The 12,393-nt window shown below is 37.1% G+C and overlaps 1 protein-coding gene across 3 annotated transcripts in view; it reads right to left on the bottom strand.

Moving 5' to 3' along the window:
• Positions 1-12,113, bottom strand: part of LOC140463053 (phosphoprotein associated with glycosphingolipid-enriched microdomains 1-like) — a 108,724-nt gene extending 96,611 nt beyond the window's left edge. For all 3 annotated transcript variants that reach the window (XM_072556688.1, XM_072556689.1, XM_072556690.1), the window contains exon 1: positions 11,776-12,113. The gene's annotated coding sequence lies outside the window, so the exon portion shown is untranslated. The remainder of the gene's footprint in view (positions 1-11,775) is intronic.
• Positions 12,114-12,393: the final 280 nt, after the last annotated feature.

Below are 12,393 nucleotides of genomic sequence, written 5' to 3'. Positions count from 1 at the left end.
TGTAGACATTGTTAGTAATGTTGTCCATCCTTAATTTTCCTTTACTAGATTACTTGGTCAATTCAGAGCATGGTTAAAAGACAACCACATTGCTGTGGGTCTCCAGTCACATGTGAGTCAGACTAGGTACGGACAGTGGATTTCTCTACCTAAGGGGCAATAGTGAGCTAGATGGGTTTTTATAATTGATAATAATTTGTTAGCTTTATGTTCCAGATTTATTGATTGAATTCAAATTCCATTTGCTAATAAGGTGGGATTTGGATCCATGTACCCAGAGCATTCCCAGAGTCCCTGGATTACCAAACTAGTGACATTACCCCTTCACCACTGCCTCAGCCTCAAGATCCAGTGCTGGTCTCCCACCTATCTCTGTTTGAGATTATCATATTGGGTGGTGCATAATGTACTCCTTAGCATTAACCTTTTCTCAGGGCAATACCTTATTCAACAATTACCTTCCAAACTGAAAGCGAAATCAGTCCCAATAGTCTCCCACTGATGTACCATTAACAAAATCATTCTCTGCGCAATTCCAAAATTAATTTGTAACAAAAGGATAAATGTCTGGAAAACTCAGCAGGTCTGGCAGCTTCTGTGGAGAAAAATCAGAGATAACATTTCGAGTTCAGTGGCTGAAGAAGTTTCACTGGACCCAAAATGTTAACTCTGATTTCTCTCCACAGATGCTGCCTGACTTGTTGAGATTTTCCAGCAATTCCTGATTTTGTTTCTAATTTCCAGTATCCACAGTTCTTTTAGTTTTCAGTTTATAATGCACATTTTCTCTAAATTTTGCATTCTAAATAGGAATCTTAAACAGCAATCCATTAGGAGACCCAATAGACTAGGTCAAATACAAGAACTTCATGCACTGCGTAGCTGTTTTACTTGACCCAAGATTTAAAATGGACCTGAGGGGCAACTTTTTCACACAGAGGGTGGTTTGTAAGTGGAATAAACAACCAGAGGAAGTGGTAGTTGCAGGTACAGTTGTAAATTTTAAAAGACATTTAGATAAGTCCATGAATAAGAAATGTTTGGAGGGATATGGGCCTAGTGAAGGCATGTGGGACTAGTTTAGTTTGGGAAATGGTTGGCATGGACTGATTGGAACGAAAATTCTGTTTCAGCCTGTATTACTTTCACATCTCACTTAATTCCCCACGCAGAAATTTCCTTACAGAAATTCATGTTATGGCACAGAAGACTAATTTTAATATTTACAGATGGCAAGCAAACCTTAAAATAATAGGCCATGAGAGATTCTCCTTTACTGAACCATGCATAGAAACCGACAAGGGGTTCAGCAAATAATTCAGGCTGACACTTCAGAAATTGCTGCATGATTGGAAGTGCCAACTTTCTCATGAGGCATACTCCGTTGGCCTGCTCAGTTAGAACTGAAGGCGCCATAGTACCACTTGGGAAAAAACAGCTAATTTTCCTAGTGTCTTGATCAATATATTGTTTTCAACAAAAATCACCAAAATAAACTGGTCATTCATCACATTACTGCATGAAGAGTCTTATTGTCCACTTGTTATGTTCACCTTCTCAACAATAACTGCATTCTATATTTATGAATTGTAGGTAAAGTGATTTGGAACATCTTGAGAAATTACAGCATACTTCATACATTCAAGTTCTGCTTTACAAAGAGGTATAGGTGCCCTCTGATTCATGTTAACAATTTACAGAAAACAATAGTTACATGGCTTAACTTATTTTCTCAATTTTTCACAAAGAATACTTGTTCAATAGCATTAAAAGGAAAGAGCTGCTTCAGTGGCTAAACACAATAGCCCCATGAATGCTGGGAAGCTTCACTCAGCTGCCATAAAGTTGTTAGGATGAAATCTTTGATCCTACCTCAAAATTTCAAAACAGGTCATTGATGAGCAAGGAATGATGCCTCTGTCACTTTGTTGCTTCTTATGGATTAGTTCAGTTGGGACACTGCAATTCCGTTCTGTTCCATAATTGATCTGACCCATGTATCAAAGGGTAAGAATCTTTGGAGATAGTTTACCATGACCCTCATCATAATCGTTTCCCTCACCATAATTGCTTTCTACCCTGAGTTGGGATTTCTCACTGAGTTCAGCGAGGGACTTCACCCTAAATTCCACTCCTCAATCTAAAATATTTTGCTCTATACCAGACTTTTACCTCTACTGCTGTGCTGCAGGTCCCTACAAAGTGGCACTACAAAAGATCTGCTAGCATTATAAATAAGAGATGCTAAAGCAGTGTTGTCCACTAAGTTAGCCACAACCGATATGTGGATAACAGTATCTCTGATCAGTAAATAATAAAATTCAATAAAGCATACTGTAGAAGGTGAGGGGGAGGTGGTGGTGGTAGTGTTGAGTGCTCAGCAAGGTATAAGAAAGGATTTCATGTTCTATTCCACGACAGATGAAAGCATAGTCATCAGTGTGATGAAGAGGGAGAAACACACAAGAGGCCAAAGTCAGAAGAAGGCAGAGCTTATGAAGATGTAAGAGAATTTAAAGAGTGGGATGAATGAATTTAAATACGAGGATGGTCATTTTAAACTAGGGTAAAGTTTGACCCAGGAGATCATTGCAATAGTCAAGCCTGGGGATGATAGAGGCATGAATAAGGGTACCAGTAGCAGATGAGCTGAAGCAGCATTAGATGTGTTTGATATTTTGCTGTGCAAGTAGATGGATATTTGTGATAGTAAAGATATGGGGTCACGAGGATTTAAATCAGTCTGCTACAGTCTGAAACAGTGACTGGGTATGCACTGGAATCAGTTAGAAGGATATGACTTCATGCTAGGGAGCAAAAATTGTGGTTTTGATCTTCCCAACATTTAGCTGCAACAACATACAGCTCTTGCAATACCAGATGTCAAAGTCAAACAGTCTGACAACACAGGGGCAGTGACGGGATCAAGAAATATAATGGAGAGGTAAAGCTGGGTGTTTTTGGCATACATAGGAGCTTCAGTGGTGCAAAGTATTATCACAGAATCCTAACAACATGGAAATAGACCATTTGGCCCAACAAGTCCACACCAACCCTCCGAAGAGTATCCCTCCCAGATCCATTACCCTACCCTACTACTTAACATTTCACCTGACAAATTAGTGGCAAAATCTTTATGGAATAGTTAGATTTAGAGCATTCAAAAGTATAAATCTTTTTACTTGGTGTAACTAAAATAAAACAAATTTCCACCTGCGTTTATAATTTTTTTTTGTAATTTTCTAGTGAGGCAACTTATATGAATTATCAGTGAAAAATTGCTTTAGGAATTAATTTAATGATGTCTCTTCTTAGTTTGACTTGCCAGTCTAGGTGTTTTAAAATTTTTGTATTATAAGATTGCTGAATGTTGAACATTGCACCAAGAGAAACTGGGCACCAGAGAGCCAAGTGATCAGGTCAAGTAACTCCATGTCTTTCAAACTAATCTAAAGGCTGCAAAATGAACGGCGCAGATACCAAGAGGGACATATAAAATGGAATGGTTAAATCCAGTGTCAATTTACTGACACAAAGAGAAGTAAAGAGATAGAGAGAAAGATTGGATTAGGGAGCATAAAAATAAAACAACTGAGAAGTTTATTTCTGATTCAGTTTCTAGATTTTTAAAAGCTCCTATCGGTAATTAGGACCTGAAGAAGAAAAGTTACATTTCTAATAGTTAGCTTCCAGTGTTAGAATTGTAATAATTAGCTGTTATATTGATAAGAGTCAAAGACTTAAATAGACAAGAATTAATCTTCAGTGGCAAATTTAGTTCATATCCACTATACAAATACAGCAATACTATTCAAAGAGTTGCCATGGTGAACAAGACACCAAGATGCAGTTTTTACAATGCTAAATTACAACGCAGAATTCCAACAGTAACATTTTGATATCTATGTTCAACCACACACTTGCACCTCACTAGAAATTGCTGCAACATTTGCATTTAACAACAGCAAGTGCTATAAGCATTTTGACAATAAATTATGGGCCAGTGTCCCATAATTAGGTGCAAGAGTGAAAATGTTTGTTATTTATTCTTGGATTAAAACTTGAGTGATCTGCCACTGAAAACTACCAGTCATATCTGCAGTTAATTTAGTGAACACGTAGGTGAACTGGTCTCTAAAACTAAAAATTTTATGTCCAGAGGGAAAAATAGCAGGACTATTATTGCTCTTGGAAAACACATCTTCTATGAGACCATTGTGAAGACTGGCACTTTTAGACTTGCTATAAATATAACCAAGCCTCTTTATTAGTTATATAATCTTCAGAACACAGTGCACTAGCACTATTGATTGCATACATTTTGTTTGACAACTGGAAACCAAGGCATTATTAAAAAGAGAACTGAAAGGAAATAGCTTCTTTAAAATGGGAGATGGTACAAATACAGCATCAGATAGACTCATTGAAAATAAAATTTGTCATAATTTTAGCTGTTGAAGCAGTTAATTTTCAGTGCCAGAAAGTTTTGTTGGTAATAATTAACACTAGCCTATCTTTAACATAGTATTTAGATAATTCAATCTTCAACTTATTTATCTAATGAGAATGGAATAATTGATTCTCATTAAAACAAATTCATATGATTGCATTCTTTCATCATCACAATAATCATTGGCCAAAATCAGTTTCACGTTGTATCCAACTAAAAACATAAACCTTATTTAGCATTGATTGCTCTCATTCACCATCTCTATTTTGACTGACCTAGTTGATTAGACTGCACTTCTGTAAAATCATTAGTTGATACTAAAAGTGATAAAACATCATTCACTAGAATGAATGCATAGCAAATGCCTTTATATAGATAAAACATTAACTCTTTACAACATTCATAACTCAGCCAATATTTTAATAGTTTGTTTTTTCATGAAGGAAACATAAATGGATACTGGAAGATGATTTACTTACGAAATAAAATACTAAATGCCCTGCTGCAGTAATTCATTTTAAAATACAAGAAAGAATACAAGATAATATACAATTGTCTCACAAGACAATTCAACTTTTCAACTCTAACTATTTCTGAATTCTAACAAAGATGTTATTGTGAACTCTGTAAAGCTTCAAATGGCAACTATTAGCTTCTTGCATACTACTAAACATTTACTGATCACTCTCATGGTCTTCACAAGGCCAGCTCAAATTATAATATGACTACAGATTACCAATTTGTTTAAAATGAGATCCTGAACCATGCTCTATGAGCCTAAACCTTTTGTGAACTCAGACCCAAATGACATTTTCTTATTAATAATCTAAAACTTCTATCAATAAATGACTGTCACCAATGAACAGTAGAACTGAGTCCTTATTCAAAGGGAAAGCAGAGAAGAGGATGTAGCCAGAAAAAGCTCAGACACATTATTTTCCTGGACAGAAGAAGAAAGCAAGGTAAAAACAATGACTGCAGATGCTGAAAACCAAATACTGGATTAGTTGTGCTGGAAGAGCACAGCAGTTCAGGCAGCATCCAATGAGCAGCAAAATCGACGTTTCGGGCAAAAGCCCTTCATCAGGAAGGGCTTTTGCCCGAAACGTCGATTTCGCTGCTCGTTGGATGCTGCCTGAACTGCTGTGCTCTTCCAGCACCACTAATCCAGAAGAAGAAAGCATTCTTGTAATCTCCACAATTTACCCTGATGAAGCCAAATAAAATTTTGTGAATGTCAAAATTTAAAACTATAGAAATACTACCAACGTGACAATAGGAATCTTTACTACAAGTACTTTTGAGCCAGGCATTGTATCTTAACTAAAAAAGGTGATAGGATAAGTATTTGGAAAGAAAGTATCACAGAATTTGAGGAAGGGCAGGCAAGAATTAGAAAAGATAAGCTCTAGTTGATGAGCTGACACCAGCTCAGGAACGATAAGATGACAAAATATTTTGCAAATCAACAATCTTCAAAAATATGTGCTAATGCAATGGATTTCAACATGAAATTCTTCGCCGAATACCCCATTCATTGTGAATCAACATGTTTTAAAATTGTTGATGGACCTAAGCATTACTTCAGACGCTGATAATATCTACACTTCGATATTAAATCACACTGTTTTTCTCATGATGAAGCTCACAAAAAATTTATTTCGAATTATGACTTACTGAATATATCCTTTGCTGTAGGAAGAAATTCTACCAAATCTAAGATTGTATTAACTTTTAGTGCAGCATAAATGTTTTTCAGTGTCATCGAGTCATAGGGCCATCGAGATGTACAGCTCAGAAACAGACCCTTCTATCTAACTCATCCATACCAACCAGATATCTAACCTAATCTAGTCCCATTTGCCAGCATCCAGATGCCTTTTAAATGTTGTTATTGTACCTGCTTCCACCACTTCCTCTGCCAGTTCATTCCATACATGCACCATCCTCTGTGTGAAAAAGTTGCCCCTTAGGTTCCTTTTAAATTTTTTCCATCTCATTCTAAACCTATGCCATCTAGGTTTGGACTCTCCCAACCCAGGAAAAAGATCGTGTCTATTTGCCCTATCCATGCCCCTCATGTTTTTATAAATCTCTACAAGTCACCCCTCAGCCTCTGACGCTCCAGGGAAAACAACCCCGAATCATTCAGCCTCTCCCTATAGCTCAAGCCATCCAACCCTGGAAACTTCCTTGTAAATCTTTGCTGAATCCTTTCAAGTTTCACAACACCCTTTCAATATGTATAAACAAAATAAACTTCTGTAACAATTTTAAGAAGACACAATGAAAATAAGCCCTAGTCCAGAACTGATATGGATGATGATTTTATAAAAATGTTTAAAAGATTTGTTTCTGCATTTCACTCTGCTGTTGTAATGAAGACACCAACTCGGTTAAAATGCCACTTGTTAAAGAGAGGAAGGTTATATTAAACTGTTCATCTGTCATATCACCAACAGTAATTTCTAGTCCTCAATGGAGAAATCTGTGGTAAGGATTTAATGATAAGATTTTGTAAAATTCTATAAGAAAAGTATTTTAGTTAGTGGAATGGTGAAGTATGAAGTTGAAGCACTAATTCGTATTTTGTTCCTAAAATCTACTCTGGCTTCCATCCGTATGGAAATGCAACTGAGATTAGCAACTCAGTAGCACCACCAGTGACAGTAATTTCACTCTTGTCTGCTTCTTGTGAATAATTTTAAGAGCCAGACTAGAACTGACCTGTAAGTAGACCATAGAGGAAAGTGGTCTAAAGAGAGAAAGTGAGGATATAAAAAAAGAGGCTGACATTCTCTAGAAAGAAACTTAAATAATTGTCTCAAAACAAGTTTTTTTCTCAATATCCCAGAGGTATGGCAGACCTAAATGTAAATGCAGTTTCAACTCTACAACAGTTAGAAGTTATATACTGTATTAGTAATAAATACAAATTAATGGACCTAAAATTAAACTGCAGTATATGAATTTGAATAAGACTGCCTTTAATAACATGACCTCAAAAGCTTCACAACAAATAATTTAATGATTCAAGTAATAATTGCATGCCAGTTTATGAACAAAAACAGTGACCAGATTTTGTTTTTAGTGAATTGGTTAATGCCTTTGCTGACATACCTGAGGCAGAATTTCAATGGAAAGCTCAAATACATCAGAAAACCATACTTTGCCTTCAAGGCTGCAAAGCTTCAAAACCAAACAGTTCAGCTTTCAGGCACCTTCCTATATTCAGTCTGTGTTAAAGAACACTTTTCATTCTTTAAATTGAACTGAAATGTACTTATTTCCATAGTGTTTTCAGATGTATACCAATTATACTCCACATTCAGATTCCAATATTTGTCACATTTTTCTCCTACATTTGTAAAATTAAGTTAGAGTGGGATAAACATGATACAATTTTAATATTCCTTGTTGCTTTAATTCCAAATATTCTTGGACTGAAATCTGCTCTTCATTCTCATGCTCTGCAGTAACATATCAAAGTAGCAAAGTGAGCTTAACAGTCTGTGTGCAATTTGTGTCATCTTGGAATGAATGTAAAAACTATCTTCAAAGTGAATAGTGCATGAAAGACAATCTCACTCTCTTGAAACTGACCTGCTTCTGCAGCTCTGTCCTTCTAAATCAAGGCTTATTTTCCTATAGCTATGAATCATTGATGTTTAAGCCCTCAAAACAGCTTGTGCATTTCTTTTTAGAAAAGAGAAGGCTGTTGGCTAACCTAATAGAAAACTTTATGATTATGAAAAGGTTTGAAGAGGTAGATGTAAGAAAGGTGATTTCATTTGCAAAAGATTCTAAGATAGAAGACTCAAATATAAGATTACTACTAATAAGTCAGATGCAATATACCAGATTTAGATTTGGCCATTATATACAGATGCATTAAGGATGAGTTAAATAATGAGGGAGAAACAATTATAATATTTTACAGTGTAAGATGATAGTGTTGGAATCAATTGTAAAGGCAGTACTAACAGGACATTTGGAAAGTCCAAACGCAATCCATCAGATTCAGCATGGTTTTTATGAAGGGTAAATCATGTTTGACTAATTTGCGACAGTTCTTTGAAGATCAAACTAACAAAGTGGATAATAGGTGTTCTGTAGATGTGGTATAGCTGGATTTTCAGACGGCATTTGATAAGGCGTCACACAAAAGGTTAATGCACAATGTGAGATCACATTGGATTAAGATTAATATATTTGCTTGGAAAGAGATTGGCTAACCAACAGAAAGCAGTGACTCAGGATAAATGGGTGTTTTTCTGGTTGGCAAGCTATGACAGTGCTCAGGTCATATGCCCCAACTGTTACCAATTTATATTAATGATTTAGATGCAGGGATAGAATGAGTCATTGCCAAATTTGCAGATGACAGTAAGATAGGTGGGAAGATAAATTGCAAATGGATATGGATAGATTAAGTGAACAGGTCAAAATTTGGGAGATGGAGTTTAAAATAGATAAGTGTGAGGTTATCTGATTTGGTTTGAAGAATAAAAAATGCAAATTATCTCAATGGAAAGATACTTCAAAATGCTTTAGTGCAAATGGATCTGGATGTCTGCCTGCAGGAATTGCTGAAAGTTAACATACAGGCAATAAAGAGGAAAAAATCAAATCATGGGTGTTTATTGCTCAAGGAATGAAATATAAAAGAAGGGAAGTGTTATTGTAATTATAACAGGCATAAGTAAGATCACATCTGGAGTACCATGAACAGTTTTGGCTCTTTTCCTTGAGGAAGGATGTAATCACATTGGAGGAAGTTCAGAGGAGGTTCGCTAGATTAATTTCAAAAATGAAAGGCTCGTTTTACAAAGAGAAATTGAGCTGTTTAGGCCCATAATCACTAACGTTTAGATGGACTAGAAGAGGTACATAAGATTCTGAAGGGGATTGACAAAGTAAATGTAAAGCAGATATTTCCCTTTGTGGGATGATCTAGAATGAGAGGCCTTAGGAAAAGGATAGCAAATTCAAAACATTGATGACGAGGAATTACTTCTGTCAAACAGTAGCAAGTCTGTGGAATTAATTACACTCGAGTGTAGTGAATGCTGGGACACTGAACGCGTTTAAGGAGGAGATAGACAAAGATTTCTAATTAATAACAGGTTAAAAAGTTACAGGAAAGTCAAGTTGAGGCTGAAATAAGATCAGCTATGATGGTATGAAATAACAGAACAGGCTAGAGGAGCTGAATGGCCTACTCCTGCTCCTAGTTCTTATGTTCTTCTGAAGTCCAGTGAGAGGAGATCTTTTCAGTCTAAACACCAGCACAGCCCAGTTTGGCCGAATGGCTAGTTCTGAAGAAGGGTCACTGGAATTCAAAGTTAACTCTGTTTTCTCTTGACAGATGCTGCCAGCCCTGCTGAGTTTCTCCAGCAGTTTGTGTTTTTTTGTTTCAGATATTCAGGATTAGGACAGGATTTATACAATTAAAAGTAGGGCCTTGGGTAGTTTTGTAGAACTGAGAGACCTAGGGCTTCAGTGACATAATGTTTTGAAGTTTGTGACAGGGTGGTTAAGAAGGAGTGTAGCACACTCGCTTTCATTGCTCAGACCTTTGAGTATAGGAGTTGGGATTTCATATTGAGGTTGTACAGGATGTTGGTAAGGCCTCTTCTAGACTACTGTGCCCAGTTCTGGTCACCCTGCTATAGGAAGGATATTATTAAGCTGGAGAGGGTTAAAAAAATTACCAGGATGTTGCTGGGAATGGAGGTTTTGAGTTGTACAGAGGGGCTAGATAGGTTGAGACTTTTTTTCACTGGAGTGTAGTAGGTTGGGGGGTGACCTTATGGAGGAAAATCATGATGAATATGGATAAGGTGAATTGCAGATGGCTTTTCTCTGTGGTGGGGGAGTTCAAGACGAGGAGGCATATTTTTAAAGTGAAAGGAGAAAGATTTAAAATAGACACGAAGGGTAACGTTTAGACACAGAGGATAGTTTGTATGTGGAAGTAAATTCCAGAGGAAGTGATGGATGTGGGTACAGTTAGAACGTTTAAAAAGTATTTGGATAAGTGCAAGAATAGGAAAAGTTTGGAGGGCTAGGAGGTGAGCACAGGCAGGTGGGACTAGTTTTGTTTGGGGTTATGGTTAGCATGGTTAGATGGAAGGGTCTGTTTCCAAGCAAATGACTCTATGACTTTGTTGGCAGTTCTTTGTTTTATTACATTGGTCTGTTCCTTTGTTATGAATTATATATAGTTTTTATTGTGGTCCTTCGATTTTCTTTAATTAAATGGAAATTAACATTTCCCAATCTCAAATAACTGAAATGAATAACTTGATCTGTAACTGCATTCAATAACACAGAAGCGGAAACTATTATTCAGTCGTCAACACCTGATTGTTTGTTTTAAAATGGCCAGTTATAAATAGACGGAGTGAACAATACATGAAGGAACAACTATACTGAAGAGGAACAGTATCACCAGAAAACAGCTGCAGATGAAAACGCTAAGAATTGTTGATCGTCGACATCAATGTGATGCCGCGATTGCAACAGTTTTATTAACACTTCAAAACCGAGCAAACAGGACAATTTCACGTTCGAGAGTTTCTTCAGATTTTAGGAGAATACGCGAGAAAAATCAGTTTTGAGATTCACATTAAGCAGCTTCTTCGGCGGGCTTTAGTTTAAATCGTATAGTGTGTTGTTGAGCACTCTGACAAGAAGGTCTGCTTTACTACGTTCATTAGGAGCACACTTTGCATATATTTGCATAAAATAAGTTCTCTCTCATATCCAAACTGAAATGGTTATTGCAAAACTGCATCTTTTTAAAAGATGCTATCTATCCAAACACACACACACATATATATATATATGAACAGGCTGGGATATCTGGCTGTCTTAACACACACCATTAAACAAGAAATGAATTATTACACAATCACAGAGTCATACTTCATGGAAATAGACCCTTTGGTCCAACCAGTTCATGCCGACCATGTTCTGGATTAGTGGTGCTGGAAAAGCACAGCAGTTCAGGCAGCATCCGAGGAGCAGTAAAATCGACGTTTCGGGCAAAAGCCCTTCATCAGGAATAAAAGCAGAGAGCCTGAAGGGTGGAGAGATAAGCTAGAGGACCACGTTCCCAGCTCAACTGTTGGGATATTTCACCAAAACAGTTCGCTGACAGATAGCATGGAATTAGCTCCTCGTAATATATCAAAGGGTTAACAGGTTGAAAACTTCATCTCTCAGTTCAAAGTCTAAAACAATTCTCTTACGAAGACAATGCGACTGTTAGCAAACTGGGTCATCGCAATACATACAAGACTGATAAACGGAATACTCACAAAAAGAAGTTATGTCAGAGTGATGAACCGCCTCTTGATGTCAGTGTTATAAACCTTTCACTTTCCCTGAAGTGAATACTTGTGGCGCGAGAGCATTGTCCGGCATTAGTTCCAACACATTTATTGCTTCGCATTCTCAAGTCATGGAGTCAGCAACGCAATTACAACGCTCCGAAAGAGTAATGATCACTTCATGCTGTACGGATGTTCACCTTACAGCTGGTGTATTCACTCATCTTTCAGTAAGTGGGACTCATGAACTCTGCCTGGGATGACTTGTGCTGAAGCGTCGCCGCGGCAGAGAGAAAACTGGAGCGTCCCCTACAGTGATTTCAATCAGCCAAGACTCAATTACTCAGAGCAGCCGCATCTTATGTAGGTCTGCTGGCGGTTTGTTAACCCGCTCTTTCAAATGGCGAGGGGATGTTTTCATGGTGATCAATTTTTACCACAGTGCACGGAAATATTGAAAAAAAATCAAATTGCACAACTCTAGAGCCATTCAAAAGACAAAACAAGTGCCTGTAACACAATGGCTAATGCGATTGGAGACAGACACAAGCCAGACACGCAATCTGTACCCTTCCCTTTCGACAATTTATAGCCTGTTACCCTCAG

This window comes from Chiloscyllium punctatum, chromosome 37 (genome assembly GCF_047496795.1).
Source record: "Chiloscyllium punctatum isolate Juve2018m chromosome 37, sChiPun1.3, whole genome shotgun sequence".
NCBI lineage: Eukaryota > Metazoa > Chordata > Chondrichthyes > Orectolobiformes > Hemiscylliidae > Chiloscyllium > Chiloscyllium punctatum.
Note: the sequence above shows the minus strand (reverse complement) of the source record. Positions and strands in the feature narration are given on the sequence as shown.